Source organism: Hypomesus nipponensis, chromosome 23 (genome assembly GCF_054491055.1).
Source record: "Hypomesus nipponensis isolate SF chromosome 23, ASM5449105v1, whole genome shotgun sequence".
Taxonomy (NCBI): domain Eukaryota; kingdom Metazoa; phylum Chordata; class Actinopteri; order Osmeriformes; family Osmeridae; genus Hypomesus; species Hypomesus nipponensis.
In genome coordinates, this window is record NC_140383.1 from 7510001 (window position 1) to 7526737 (window position 16737).

A 16737-nucleotide genomic window follows, 5' to 3' on the forward strand; every position below is an offset into this window, starting at 1 on the left:
AAGAGCACATATCAGTGTCATGGACCACAATTTAATCTGATGAAATTTATGAGACCTTTCTACTCTCCCCTCCACCCATCCTCCCCCTGTCCTCCTCTCTCTCTTTCCCCCGAGCCACCCTCCCCTCCTCTCCTCCCCCCCTCCTCCTCCTCCTCGCCCAGGCTCCCCGGAGCAGGGCTCAGAGAGGGGCCGTCATGGCTGGGGGGGTTAATAGTGGCGTTTAGATCTCTAATGGCCTGATGATGTCAGCTGGAGACACATTTGAGAGAGCCCGAGGGAGGGGGGGGGGGGGGGGAGAAGGGGGGAGGGGCGGGCGGAGACAGGAGATGACACGTGCCAGACAGACTTTGAACTGGCCCGCATGGGCCGACGGTCCTGACACAGAAGGAAGAAGGGAACAAATGAGCAGATGGAGAAAGACAAAGGCAGAGATGGAGAGATAGAGACTGGCATACGCCCCTGGGGATGAAAGGCAGTCGTATTCAACGGCACTCCACCTCAGTCTCTCGCTGGCTTTATGTAGTTCAGGTGAAGCCGTACTTGAGGATGATTGTGTAAGGATATGCTTGGCGATTTGCATAAACATTTGTGTGTAGGTGGTGGCAGAGAGCATTGAAATGCATGTTTTATGTTTAAGCACAAGCCAACCACAGGGACACAGATGTGAGGTGTGAAAAAAAGGCAGCAACTCCCACAGACACACACACACACAATGAAACACACACAAACACACGATGAAACACAAGCACACAAAGATAAACTCTTCCTGGCTGTCAGTCTCAAAGGCATTCACCCACACACAAAGTGACGCTTATCCGTGATTTCATGGCTGTCATTGGCGTGGGACCTAATGTCCATTTCAATGCATTTTTGACATTCAGTGTTAATTTCCAGCGACGTTCATCAGTGGAAATCAACTCTTATTAAAGCTCTTCACGGTGTGATCCTTTTAGCCTTTAATCCAGACTTAGCCCGGCTGCTTCGCCAATTCCTAGCCTCTACAAAAGGCATTAACTTTGCTCGTTTGAATAACTTTATCACTGTTTAACATTCAAACACTCTTCCCCCGCGATCGCCTTCACTTGTTTTGTCTCCTTTTAGGAGAGACAATGTTACAACTGATCCTTCTTTATGAGAAGTTACGTCCAGCACAGTATGTGCACGACACGTATACCGTCGCAGTGGCTGTCGCTCCTTCAAGTTCCACGTCGTTTATTTACACAAGGGATCCTGTGGCAGGTAAACGGCCATGTTTGCTTTGAATCTGTAGGCTTACAAAGTGGTAGCCTACCTTCCAGGATGTGGTTTTGAAGAGGTGCTTGGCTGGAGGAAGTGGAGCTGGGGATCGATAGCCCCTTAGTAATTATCTCTCGTTAGCTCTGATAAGAGGCAGACTGAGAGGAGGGACATCAAAAGTTAATGAGGCTCTTCTACTGGGGCTAATTATCTATCGTGTTGGCTGCCTCCGATCCACCAAAACACCCAAACACAGCATTCGGAAGCAAAGGGAAATGAAGGCTCCGGCATTTCTTTCCACTTACTTATTCATGCAAATGGTATGACAAGGGTAGTGAATATGAATCAACATTCCATTTTGAAAATACATAAATGATTTGACCGAGTTAGCGAAAAGAGCTCGTTTGTAGCCGCGGCGCCCCTGGAGGAATGAAACCCAAAGCAAAACAGAGGAGCACAACACGGTGTCCTCACGCGACGCTCTGTCCTGGCTCCCTTCCACAGAGGAGCGACGTTACAGCTACTCGTACACAGCGGGAGCGTGTGCGCGGGTCTCGTGTATGTATGTCGGGGGTAATTGCACTCGCGAAAGGTGCCCGCGTGTGTTCTGCAGCGTGTGTTGGAGGTAATTTTGTGCAGTGCTTGCTGGGTAGGCCGGGGCGACTGGGTCTGTATGGTAATTCCTGTGGAGTGATGGCTCCCCACAGACAGTGAGTCTGCCTCCTTCAGGGGCGAGCCTGGGCCACTAATGGACGCTGGGCGCAGCCGATCAATACCTCCATGGCAGACAGCCCAGCCTCACAGCTGTTGCCAGGCGAAAAGGCCCCAGTAATGGAGCGTTTCTGGGGGGAAGGAGGGGGAGGGATGGCAAGGGGGAGTGGGGGAATGAGGGGAGGACAGAGATGGGCACCCACAACAAATGAATGGCCTGTACCTTTTCCTTTCGTTGTTAGCGTTAGTTGAGCTTGTCCGATTGGCCGGTTGCAAGGGGAAGCATGTGACTGGGTTGGAGGCTGGTTGAGTGAGGGGAGGAGGGAGGGACGTGAGCCCAGACTTCCCTTCAACTCTCACCTCCCATGGTGTGACCCCCCCCGCAGACTCTGTCCTCCCCTCTTCTCCCCTCTTCTCCCCTCTTCTCCCCTCCTCTCTTCTCCCCTCCCCTCCCCTCTTCTCCCCTCCTCTCTTCTCCTCTCCAATCCCCCCCTTCCTCTCCTCTCCTTTCCTTTTGCTTTATTCTCCTCTCCTCCCCCCCTCCCCTCTTCTCCTTGTCTGCGATTCATCCAGCCAACCAGCCGGCCAGCTTCTCTGTCTGTCTACACCATGCCCATACTAATGATGCTGCCTCTGTCTGCTCATATCTGCCAGGGGGAGGAGGTGGGTGAGATATTCTTACACATCATACAAGTGGGTGGACCCAAGTGGAGTATGAGGAGAATGTATGGAGCGATAGACAGAGAAGGAGATAAAGAGAAATATGAGAGTGGATGGTACAGTATTCAGAAGAGCAGAATGACTGTAGGAGTAATGCAGACTACACTGGACCTTGAGTGGGAAAATGCTCTTTGGCTCTCTCTCTGTTTCTCTCTGTTTCTCTCTCTCTCTTACTTTCTTTGCCTCTTTCTTACTCACCCCCCCCCCCCCCCCCGCACACACTCATGTCTCTCACTCACTCCTTTTTCTCCTTCCATCTCGCCTTTCTCGCCGTCCGCTCTCACTGTCTCTTTCTGTCTCTCTCTCTCTCTCTCTGTCTCTCTCTCTATGTCTCTCTCTCTCTGTCTCTATGTCTCTCTCCCTCTCTGTCTCTCTCTGTCTCTCTCTCTGTCTCTCTCTCTCCCACTCACCAGATAGATGGTGGCCGCCTCACTCCAAAAGCCAATTGAATTATTCGGAGAGCTTTTCCTCGATGAGTGGTTTAGTAATGCAATCTCCAGCCACATGTCCCCCTGCCCACTCTGTCAGGGGCAAGGAAGGATGGGGCGCCACAATCAGACCCGGGTTGGGGCTAACTAAAGCTAGCCACTGTGTTGGGCTATTACAGTGGGCTGCGGAGGCTCTCGGTCCTAACCTGACAGAGAGATATGGCTGTGGATGCGTGGATGTGCCTCATCCTGTGTCGACGTGTGTCTGATGATGCATGACTCTCCAGGAGCTCCAGGGTTGAGACTTAATCACTGACTCGTTTGGTGGTGGTGTGACTCGCTGCTTCCTTTCCTGTCTTGGCCACGGCGTTGGGTCGTCCTCCCCAAACAGACCCAGGCTGCGTTCCCTGTCAGACACGTGTGTGCATGACAAGTACCGCTTTGACGGAGACACACTGCTTTGTGATTCAGAAAGGTAAACGCAATGAGCGGCGGCGTACACGTTACATCTGTTGACGTCGACGTTTCGTTATAAAGCACACCTACTTCCATCCATTGCTTTTTGGGAAACAATGCCGTTTAATGAGTTCCTTGCTGAAGTGAATTTGAAATGAATGTGATTTTCCCTCTGCACAGCTTCTCCATACAGAGTGTTCTGGAGGCTGGGCCATGGATCAATGTTATACAGGTGATGATGGGCGCCGTGGTAACACAGGACGCAGCGTAAACCACCTTGAGACCCTAGTATGAAATGTGCTCTATAATTACTATCCATTATAACCCTCGCTGCTATTATTGTTACCCATTACTACCTGAACAAAGCCACCCCCACCTCTATAATAGGGCCATTCATTCATCCACACATCCACACACACAGACATCCAGAAACCTTACACACCCCCTTACACACATGCACACACACACACACACACACACACACATACAGAAACACCCACACAGGCCCGAGCCACACGTGTGACACGTTGCCGGCGCAACCTTGGTTACTGTCGGCACGGCGACAGGGAGAATGCTTTATTACATTACTGTATGCACAGCCAACCCCCCCCCCCCCCCCCTCCACCCAGCCCCATCACCCCTCCTCCCAGTCAGTCCCCTGGTGAAAATGAACTCTGCTAATAGCCTGCTGGTCTGATTTAGTGCTCCGTAGAGACGGTCAAAGCCAAGCTATGGTCACGGCTAGCTGGCTAGGCTAAACCAGACTGTCGCGACGGCAGCATTTCGGGTGCATGTGACCGGGTTGTAGACAAGTTGTGGAAGACTCCGGAACACTCGGCCAAGGCCCTGCCATGAGATGCTAGCTGTGTTCTACCTTAAGTACACAGATATCACCCTTTCATTAAATACATGTTAAATAGAATTCCCACTCCCTTGCATTAACCAACAATGTGGGTTTTGTAACACACACTAAATAATATCCCGTTTGAAAACAGAAACATCAAATCAGAGGGCAGGAGAACACCTTGCCATGTCGGTGTGATGTCATCGATGGGCGAGCAGGCTCCGGTGGAGAAGTGGGCAGCGAGAAGCTCTCCATCACCCTGTGGGGGGGGGGGGCACGCTTGACCTTGATTCCTCTTCGCAGCCCCAGTGTGCCGGAGCGCGCGTGTGTGTGTGTGTGTGCCCAAGCACAGCAGGTATACCACTCATTTATCTGACCCATTTTCAGTGTGCTCCCCCAAATTTCCAAAGGTACTGAAATGAGTTCCTCCCCCACCACCCCTCCCACACCGCCCCTCTGACCTTCTCTGGGGCCCCTGTGCAGGTTTGTTTTGGCTCGTCCACACACACCCCACTGTACCACAGTGTTGTCCTCTTTCTGCCTGGCTTCACCTCAGAAGCCGGGCACTGGAGTGGGATGAATTATTCAGAACAATCCCCTCCTCTCCTCCCTCCCTCATCCTTCCTTCTCTCCTTCTCTTTTCGGGCTTCACCCTCTGCTGTTCTCCCCTTCGGCCTGTTGAGAGAGGCTAGGAGAGGAGAGAATGTGTGGGTGGATGGATGGGTGGGTGGATGGATGGAGCCAGGAAGAGAGGGAGGGCGATCGAGGTAGAGCTGAGAGGGTGGGATGGGCGCCGGGCCCAGACCCCCAGAGCACAGCAGGGGGGCCGGGCCTAGCTGCAAGAGCTGCAGGCCACGAGCAAAATCTGTCCTCCAGGCCTCCCTGCAACCTCCATTGTTCCAGACTCTCTCTCTCTTTCTCTCTCTTTCTCTCTCTTTCTCCCTCCCTTTGTTCTCGACCCTGCGCCGAGACACAGGGATGTTCACAGCTCCTGCAGCTGCATGTTCAGAGACGCCAGGAGTGGGCAGGTGAGATGTGGAGCTGCTCTCTTTTCTCTTGCCTCTCTTTTTTCACTCCTCACCCCCCCCTCTCTCTCTCTCTCTCTCTCTCTCTCTCTCTCTCTCTCTCTCTCTTTTCTCTCTCTCTCTTTCTCTCTCTCTTTTTCTCTCTCTCTTTCTCTCTCTCTTTCTCTCTCTCTTTCTCTCTCTCTTTCTCTCTCTCTCTCTCTCTCTCTCTCTCTCTCTCTCTCTCCATGTCTTCCTTTTCATCCCTGCCTCCGTCCTTGTCTCCCCCCCACCCTCTCTGCCTCTCTCCTTTGCTCCATCCCTCGCTCTCTCTCTCTCACTCTCTCTCTCTCCCTACGTGTCCCCTGTGGATCCGCTGTCACCAGAGAGGAGAGGCCCTGTTGTTATTTTGGTGTGAAACGTCCCCCCGGGGGCCAGATTTCCCAGACTGCCCCCCCAGAGGATCAACGGCGGCAGACTTCTGTCTCATCCGGACGCTGCTCTGCAGGTGATCCCACAGCTCGCTGTTAAGATGAGTCCAACACACAAGGAAGAGCGGAGTGAACAAGGAGGGGGGGGGGGGAGAGAAAAGGGAAGGTAGCCCATGGAAAAGAAGATGGCATCTGGGTCTGACCAAAATGAAATAGCTTCTGAGCTGTCTTTGTGTGTCTCTTCTTCCCAGCGTGTCCTGCCTGGAGCCAGTCCCCCGTCCCTCCGGATTTTCCGGCCCCAGAATGATCACAGCGGGGCCAGCCTGGCTCTGAAAGAAGCACCCCCCTCCTCCCTCCCCCTTCCTCCCTCCTCCCTCCCCCCTCCCCCCTGACATCCCAAGATCCTTCTGCCTCTCAGCTCAGATCAATACAGACAGTCTGCAGACACATCCTGACGAACCCTCCCACAACACGTTACTATTCAGCTCCCTAACAATCCCTCCCGATCCCATCCTCCTGCAGAATCCTCCTGGCCCTAACGACCTGACCTACCTGCCGTAACGTCTCCTGTTCAGCTCCAACCTGGAACTTTCCTGTCACGAGATTTGAACAGAGTTTTTTTTTTAAACATTTTGTAGACGCTTTTGTCGGAAGTAACAGACAAATAGTGCATGTAAAAAGTGCAGCAGAAAAGCAAGGCTACAGAGTGCAAAGTTCGAACAGTATGCCAGTGGTTGGAGGGGAGAAATGGTGTGTTTTGTGGCACTGTCCACCTAACAACATCTCAGCTCCGAGGCACTGTTCAACAAGAACAATGTGTGAGAGTTGCTGTGTTACCTTTTGTCCCTGTTAGGAAGCACATAGTGGACCACACGAAAGTCACACCAGTCTTACTGATGAGACACGCACTGTAGCAATAAAGTACCCACTGAATCTTTGGTGCACCCCTAACCTTTCACTGGCACTCGTAGTTTGGACATGGACACACACACACACACGTGACACACATAGAAGGACACACACACACACACACACACTTGCACTGAGCACTGAGAACATGTTTTTGCAGAGGTGTTGTTATCAGTGAGTCACCATGGTGTTGCAGACCCAGACAGTCAGCCTACATCTCTTTCATGCACCCTCCCTACCTGAACACACACACACACAAGCACACACACACACACACACAAACACAGATAACACTTGTCATCTATTTGTTAGTCTACTGGTAAACCCAGCCGGAACCGCACCAGGATAATCAATAGTTAGAATCATTAACCGACATTCCGTCTAGGAAACATTTAATGGGAAGAAAGCAACAACAAAAAGAGAAAATAAAGGTCTTTGCTTTTACAGGATACAATTGACATGGTTTATGACCATAACAGCCTGATTTCTGCTTCCACAGTGGTTCTTTAGCTGATGTGATCATTCAGACGCACATATCAGGAACTTCTGTGAGGCAGACCAGATTGATATTTCGTTGAGGAATAATCTCCCCGAGCCACTCAGATATGATACGAAATCAGAAAACACCGGTGGCATTTATTCAAATCCCAGACAACGGTGGCGAGGGAGGAGACGGACAGCTGTGCAGCCGGAGATAAGGAGCCGTCTCCAGTAGGCCGCACGTCCACCAGGGGCTGCACGACGGACGTACAGCCATGCCTCCAAGCCTCTGTCATGGAAATCAGGCATGTGTCGACCGGGTCAGAAATACAGGGATTCGAAGCTCTCCGTCGATGTTGGAGCACAGCTTTCACATGCGTTTTCCCCGTGTAGAAGGCCAGTGCTGCAGGTGACCGGCCGGCCCCCTCTCTCTCCCCTGCTGCTGGGCCTACGTTTCGCCCCAGGCTGCCTCTCCGCTCGCTGCTCTGTCCAGGCTGATTGAATTTGATGGAGCTGTCTGACCTAATGGCATTAGGATTACTGAGGAAAATGTTCATCATCATAATGCAATTTGCGACATATTTTCTGGCTCCGGCAGACAGGGTTGGCCGCTCGCCCCCCCTCCCACCCCCCCCGCAGCGCGATCGATAAGCGCGATCGCAGCTCAGGCCGACAGCCCCCCTGCCGCCACGCCGCTCGGCTGGAGATGTCAGAGGAGGCGATGGGACACACAGCTGGAAGGGGGGGGGGGGGGGAGGGGGAAAGGGAGGGGCGGTGTTTGCGAAGTCTTGGGTTTGGGGTCGGTGAGGGAAGGGAAGGGGGGGTGGGGGGGGGGGGGGTTGAGGGTGAATCAAAGTTGAGTGGGGAAAAAAGGAGTGGAGCTCAGCTCAGGTGTCTACATCTGCCCTGGCCTGGCTCCACCAGGGCTGCTGATGTGGTGGTGCTTGAGTGGGAGACAGACTCATCACAGTCTGGGATGGAGAGCGTGACTGACTCGGCCTGTCACCAATTAAGCCAGCCCCCGAGCTCTGAGTGGATGTGGCTTCTGTGTTCCCCCTCATCGCAGCGAAGCCTCTCCGGAGGAGGGAAAAGTTGGATCTTCACCATGGGCTCCCACATTTCCCACACCCTATACCCCTACACCCCTCACACCCCTACACCCTTCACATTTCTACACCCCTCACACCCCTACACACCTACACCCTTCACATCCCTACACCCCTCACATCCCTACACCCCTATACCCCTACACCCCTACACCCCTACACCCCTCACATCCCTACACCCCTATACCCCTACACCCCTCACATCCCTACACCCCTCACATCCCTATACCCCTACACCCCTACACCCCTCACATCCCTACACCCCTCATATCCCTACACCCCTATACCCCTACACCCTTCACATTTCTACACCCCTCACATCCCTACACCCCTATACCCCTCACATCCCTACACCCCTACACCCCTATACCCCTCACATCCCTACACCCCTACACCCCTATACCCCTCACATCCCTACACCCCTACACCCCTACACCCCTCACATCCCTACACCCCTACACCCCTACATCCCTACACCCCTACATCCCTACACCCCTACACCCCTACATCCCTACACCCCTACATCCCTACACCCCTATACCCCTCACATCCCTATAACCCTACAACCCTACACCCCTCACATCCCTACACCCCTCATGTCCCTACACCCCTACACCCCTCACATCCCTACAACCCTACAACCCTACACCTCTCCACACCCTCCACATCTCACTTCGACACCTTCCACACCCCTACAACCTCTACTCTCCATTAGTTGACACCATTTACACTCCCATACCCAAAAATCTGCTCATTTCGCGTCCATACGCCCCCTTCCTCACGGCCGTTCTCAACGTCACTCAGACCCTCCTCTCCTCTCATCCTTAAATAACCCCCTACATGCAGCCCCCTCCCTCCCTCCCTCCCTCGCCGTCCTCCTCCAATCCCTGCTTTCCTCAGCATCCCTGCTCCCCCCCTCCACATCCCCCCCCCCTCCCGGCAGGCTTCAAACAGCTCTCTGCTTCCCGTCTGTTTGTCTCTCTGCGTGTCTGGGCCAATCGGGAGCTTTTCACAACTTCCAGCTCCCGGGAGCTACTCTGAGCCCATTTCTCCATCAGCAGTCTACAAAGAGGGGGAAGTGACTGGTATGGTAGGCAGGAGGGCGGGGGGTGGGGGGTGGGAGGCAGGCAGAGAACTGAGACAGGAGGTGAGGAGGCGGAATGCAGTTTGGGAGTTTTCTTTTCCAGATTACACAGTGCTGAGAGGTTCATCGAGGCCTTGGGTAGTGTTGTGTTTCTCTGTGAGGCAGACTCATTACTGTGTGTGTGTGTGTGTGTGTGTGTGTGTGTGTTTGCCTGAGTATTTGTGTTCCAATGAGTGGGCGAACATGTGCGATAAGGGGAGGTTACTAGTTTACAGAATTTAGGAAATGGTGAAAATCACTAGCACCAGCACAGACTGAACTCAGGAATAGCAGACATGATTGATAGGAAGTGTCAGGACTGGACTTGGCCAAGATTACTTTTAGTTTTGTGTTTAGTTTTTTAAGCATCACCTATAAGGAATCTAATCACACACAATTTTGAGTGTCGATTGACATCACTATGTTCATCTATGTTCTGGATTGCCACTACTGTGTGAACTGCTCCGGAACATTATGACATCATCAGAGAAAAACATGTTCACTCCCTCCGATTTTTGAGCATTGCTTGGAAGATGACGTCGCCATGCTAACGATAAGATCTTAAAATAAGCACATCATTCGAGGCAAATCCATTGGTGGGCTGATGTCATGATCTCATCAGGCCTAAAAGTGGAGAATGATCGCATTGAAACACGTTGCGCTTAATCCCCCATGCACTCACACGCAAACACACACACATACCCACCCACCCATACACACACACACACCCACACCCACACACACACGTCCCAGTAGCAGTGAGAGCACTGGGGTCTGAGGGCGGATGCATCAGTAATGGATGACGATGCTGTCGCCATGATAATGAAGCAATGATGGCCCAAACACATGCACCGCTGGTCCCAGATCAATACCCTGGTAATACCAAGGCAACGACGCACTGCTCGAAACCCTGTCACTATAATCGTTGCGTCAAAGAAGGACCTGTTTGTGGTTAAATATTAGGACATTACACCGGCTCATAAATGTTCATTACCACTCTGTGCAGATGTGACTCATGCAGCATACTAAGGCTGCTAAGCTTTTTATTGAAGAGACACTCTAAAAAAGGGCATCACCAATTCATGGGTGTCGTTGAGACCAAACAGACAGATACATTGCGTTTGTTTGTAATTGCTGTAAGCAACTTCCATCCAGAAAGTGAAGCAAGTATGAAAGTGCAGTCGGTCACATTGTTTAAACTTCCCTATGATGAGTCATCAACCACGGTTTGTCATACTGGAGGAGACCTGGCTGGCAGAAGACTCACCAGATGTTTGGGTAGGGTGCAGAGAGAAGGGAACAGAACCCACCAGCAAGCAGACATGGCCAACAGCCTGTTTGAATAATTTGACAAATGTGGAGTAATCCAGAATACACCCACTCATCCACACAGAGAGACACATCCACACAGAGAGACACACCCACACCGAGAGACACATCCACACAGAGAGACACACCCACACAGAGAGACACACCCACACAGAGAGACACACCCACACAGAGAGACACATCCACACAGAGAGACACACCCAAACACGCACGCCCACACTGACACACGCAAGCTGAGTTTCTGCACAACAAAAATAAAGTCAATCAGTATCCTTTTTCTGCCAAGTGTTCCTGTCACACAGCGAGCTCCATCAGTCTCGTTAACACCGTCAGTTCCACCCAGCTGGACTTGCTGAGCTTAGGGTGTGGGTGTTGGGCCAAGAGACTGCTCCCAGTATTTGGGATCCTGTTGGATCGAAGGCTTGTGTCCTGAAAAATCGGACTGATCTCCCTGGAGGGGACCTCCCATCTCCCAAGCAACCCTCCCTCACCCCTCCCCCCAACCTCCGGCACCGCCCCTTCCCCACCCTGTCAATCCCCCCCCCAGGGGCCAACCCCACACAGGAAGTAACAGGCTCAAGCAGGCAGCCAGCCGTTAATTACCGGTGCCCTTCCACCGCCGTCCCGTTGGGTGGAGCGAAAAAATAATTACTACTGTCGCCGCCATCCCCGGTCCCCGTGGCCATGGCGATGAAGAGATTTACCCAGAATCCCTCGTGGTTGGGGGTGCCTGTGCTGCTCCAATCACAGGCCAGGGATGGGAGATGAGGATGCTGTGGCTCCAGGGCACTGCTGAGACTGACAGCAGTCAGACAGGCTCATCCACCCTCCACACTGGATCTACTCTTTCAATTCGTCTCTCGGCTTGATCCCGCTCTCCTTTCGACGTGTTTTTTCCATGTGTCGCTGTGACAGAAAGTAGGGGAGAGGACTTCCATAGGGAGGGGAGGGGACGGGACTCGGGTCCACTTTCAGTGGGGACTTTAGTCATGGAGAGGTCTGACGTCTATTTTGTTTCTATGTCCACGAAGCCAGACAAGCAGATGGCATCAATAGAATCTCTTTCCACATCAAATGGGTTCTCTCTCTCTCTCTCTCTCTCTCTCTCTCTCTCTCTCTCTCTCTCTCTCTCTCTCTCTCTCTCTCTCTCTCTCTCTCTCTCTCTCTCTCTCTCTCTCTCTCTCTCTCTCTCTCTCTCTCTCTCTCTCTCTCTCTCTCTCTCTCTCTCTCTCTCTCTCTCTCTGTGTGTGTCTATCTCTCTGTCTCTCTCTCACTTGAAGCAGGATAGACCCTCCCCTCTCCATTATAAGCACTAATGTGTCTTGTGTGTGCTGCAGTGAATACGGCAGCTCCAGCCCATTATAGTTGATGGCCATGTATTCCCTTTGTTTTGTAAGTGGCTGCAATCACATTGAGGCTCCTCTTGCAAGCAGCGATTGCCGTTTAATAACCCAGTGATGGATGAGGAACATTAGCTTGGATCTCTCTCTTTATCTCTCTCTCTCCCTCTCTCTGTCTTTCTTTTTCTCTCTTAGGCAACGGGGAAAATATATGGGAATAGAATCAAAGAGATAGCAGCCTTTTATTTTTGCTATCTGCCTTCACGGTTATTCAATGATCTTTGCAAGGAGGAGAGGAAAAAACCAAAGGAAGACTGTTCCGTGTGCTGTGAATGAACTAGGGGCAGGGCCACTGCTAAGCAGCTAGAGAGCAGACCACCCCCAGCTACAGTGTGACGGCAGCAACAGTGGAGCCACTTGTTCCTGTTCTAATCCAGCTTTGGCTCGACACCATTCTGCTCTCATTGTTTTTCCTATTCCCCAGTTCTCCCTCCCTTTCATATCTGTCAAGTGTATTGGGTTTCATCGATTGAATCCCGCAGATTATGGGGGACACAATTCCTCGGCGCACTTGAAAAGGATTATGGGGTGAGGAGCGTGCGTGGGGGGGGGGGGGGAGGGGGGCGCTGGGTGCCCTGTGTCTTCTACGGGACCCCCTAATCCTTTTAAATCAGCTCTGTTAATCCTGCTTGCTCCCATCCAACGGCAAACACACACCCTGGCTTCCACACACACATACACACTCTCCCACACACTCGCGCTTTCACACGCCCACGCTTCCCCGCCCACACACACTTCAATCCACACACACATACAAACAAACACCAACACAACTTCTCCCTCCGTTTGACATGCGCAGCCCTCTCCTCAGTGCGCCTTGGTGTCTTCCATTAGAGGCTTTAGTGAAGGAGCTGGCGTTGCCAGCGCTACGTCACGCAGTCGCGTTGCCAAGGCAGACGTCACCGTCCGGACCCTTCCATCCCTCCTCCCGTGGGGTGCATTTCCTGTTCAAGACGAAGGAGCAGCCCAGCCAGATACGGCCTCTCTTTGTGCTGTGTCATCCAACACAGCCAAGGTCATCAGCCCTCTGAAGACCTCATCACCAGGCTCTTTTGTGCACACGGATGGCCTTCTTAAAGAGATAGCCCACTCAACTCACAATTTATAACCTGATTCAAGGATTTTTCAAAGCAGGTATTTTATTTGCCCCCAAAAATCAACGTTTTCAATACGATGACTAACCAAGTTGTATAAATTGTAATCAGCCTTTTTTGAAGGATCATAAGAAGATTCCAAGGAGATCAAATACATTTGCATGACAGTTGTGTGTCTCCAGAGGTATTCATCTTTCAATAAGAAGAGATGAATGGGGCGCTTCTGTGGAGACAGAGGCAGAGTCATTGCTATCACCATATGTCACCATTCCCCTGCTACACCAGATCCATCACCTGCTCGACACCACCACGCTAAACGATGGGCTGCTGCGCTACGTTACACTTGAAACGTGTCATTTCCTTTACAGACAGCATGCACACGCATACTGCATGCATGTATGATGAATTCATTGACTGACACATGCACACACACACACCGTGATGCAGCATCCAAGAAGAGGCCCATAGAGGACACTGTGACCCAGAGCCTCTCACTGACACATAACTGAATCTCTCTCTCCCTCACACACACACACACACACACACACACTTCCTCCTCTCTAGGGGGCCGCTGATGAGTGTTTGAATATGCTGCTGGACACCTGATGGAGAGCCCCCTCCCCCTCTGCCTGCTGCCATTGATGTGATGAATCCCGGTGCAGCGGTGGAATGGATGCACGGTCATTGGCCCGTATTTATGAGTACTCAGAGCTGGGAGACGGGGGTTGGGGAGAAAGCGGACAGAGGAGGCCAGGGACGGGGCTAGAAGGAGATGGGAGCGGGGAGGGGGGGCAGGGGGGGAGCCACCAGGGACAAGGGAACCAATGCTAGGCTAATCTATGCTAGCATCACAGTAGGCACGGAGACATGTACAAAACACTGGTTGTGTGGTACATCAGAGGGTCTGCTTTACACTGGCGCGGTCCTGAGGCTTTATGTGAACCCTGCCTCAACTCTGGGGTCAGGGCAGGGCAGGGTGGGCAGGGTGGGCAGGACTGCCAGCCCCCTGATGTGTGATGGCCTGCAGCTGGCTACAGACCTCCAGCTCTGGTCCCCAGCTGTGCCATTCTACCAGCCTACCAGTCGGGCAGTCGGGCAGTCGGGCAGTGGGCCGTCTGGTCTAGAATTCTCATCTGTGTGTGTCAGGGCTGATTAACCTCTGCAACGTAGGTCTCATTAATACACATTACCCCAGCCTCCATGATGGAGAAAGAGAGAGAGAGAGAGAGAGAGAGAGAGAGAGAGAGAGAGAGAGAGAGAGAGAGAGAGAGAGAGAGAGAGAGAGAGAGAGAGAGAGAGAGAGAGAGAGAGAGAGAGAGAGAGAGAGAGAGAGAGAGGAGGTGTAAAGAGGGAGTGAGAGAGGGAGCTTCAGTGACTTTATACAGCAGATTGGTCTGTCCTCTGTGACTGACAGCCTTCCCCTTAGGGAGATCTACATCTACAACATCCTTATCCTTATCTCTATGAATCCCAGCCTCTACGACATTTTAATACACCACGAGAAAATGTACATCACTTTTTTACACGAGGAATTCTGTTCGTGGAAAGCTCTCCCATGCCGTCCTCCAGTCAGAGCTAGGCTGAAGGATCAGAATAGTACTGCACTGGATTAGCAAGCTTCAAGTTAAGATGTAGCATGCAAAGCTGCTAAACACTGAATGACGTTAGCTTTCGTAAAGCCACCAAAATTCTAAAAGCATCCAAAGGCAGTCACTTCCAGAAAACAAGTAGGAATTTGTCGCTTTGATTTCTCCTCCCTATTTAAAATAGCTCAAATGATATTGTTTCTACTGTCATGTAGAGAAGGTTTCATGAACTTGCTCATGTGAGGATTGACCGTGTCTGGGACAGTAACATTCAGGCCGTGGTAGTCTGTACCCACATGGTTCACCTTCCCAGTTTTGTGAGACTCGCCTTTCCCTCCAAACAACCTCTTCCTTTTATTTTCCCTCCCTCTCTCTCGTCACCCTCTAAGCCCCTTCACATACAAACACATGTGAGCCCGGGGACTTAATTGTGTAATAACAACAGCATCGTACGCCAACACACTTTTAAGAAACGCACACAGAGTGTGCCACGAGTACCACTACATCATAACTACCCCGTCAGATCTTGCCTGGTCCCACTGTTCACTTGAATGGATTGTGCACGGTTTGACTAACACGGGATGCCTTGTGAAATCTTAATAGAATTTCATGCCTGCACCCCCCCCTCCCGCCGGGTTGCAGCCCAGCGGGGGGTGTTCTGTGAATGAACAAACAGAGCTGGAGAGATGGGGATGTGCAGGAGCAGGGAGATACGGAGGGAGACTGCATGATCACAACGCAACGCATCCACTCCAAATTTGCTAAACCGGATTTTCTGTTTACCTTTTCGCAGGCATCCCAGTCTCCCCTTCTCAGTCTCTCTCTCTCTCTCTTTCTCTCTCTCTGTCTCTCTCTCTTTCCCTGTCTAACGCACAACTCTCTCTTTCTTTCTCCCTCAATTTTTTTTCCAGGGGATCTGTTTATCCAGGCTGGGCGGCTTTGAACCCTCTAGTCTTTGTAGTTCTGAGGCTTGCGGTGGCATCTGCTAATGTCAATGCTAATGACAAGAGCCTAGCTCCCCCCATCCCACCTCCCCCCCCCCCAAAAAAAAAAGAACCAGCCCCCCCCAGTCCCATACTGCCTGTCAACACACTTAAAAAGAACAGCACACAAAACACAAGGGGGGTGGTAAGGGGTTTGCTTCAGAGAAAAATTGCCTTTATTTTATATTTGAGTTGGGATGGAGGAAGGGGGATGTTGGAGAGGTTTTAGGGGGAGCGTTGCACTCATTTATAAATGTATGCATGACAGGGGGGGGGCTGCACAAGACAATGAAGGGGAAGAAGAACAATAACAGCTATCGCTCCACAGAGTCACAGGAGCTGGGAAAATCCAACTTCCCTCGACAACGTCAACAAGGACTGTGCATCAAGAGGAAGCCCCTGGGAGGGGAGGTGGGAAGCCCCGTTTTGACTGGAAATAAGACCAGGAGGATAGGTAAAGTGCTGGAGGAGAGTAAAATGATGAAATGAGTAAAGGAAACCTCGGCTTTCTCGGTGCTCCTCTGAGGGAGAGGATATTTTTCGCTGCAGTTTTCTCCTCTCCAGCAGTCAACTGAGTCTTGGCTCTCTCCTGTAAGGCTGCCCGCTGGGTAGATGACGGCGAGGTCCCCAGCGTTAAGTGCCTATCAGGCAGCTGAGAGAGCTGCGACACCCCGAGGTCAAGTGACAGACATGGACCAGGTCACACTGGGAGTATGTGATCAGCTACCACCCACAGAGATCTACTATCCTACATTGTCTCCCCCCCCCCACACACACACACACACACTTTCAAACCCAAGCACGCACACATATGTTGTGCTGGGATGCCATGCCAAAGAATCACTCCTTTCTTCCCTGAATGCTCCTTCTTCTCGTCTCCTTTCATCAAATGTCCAC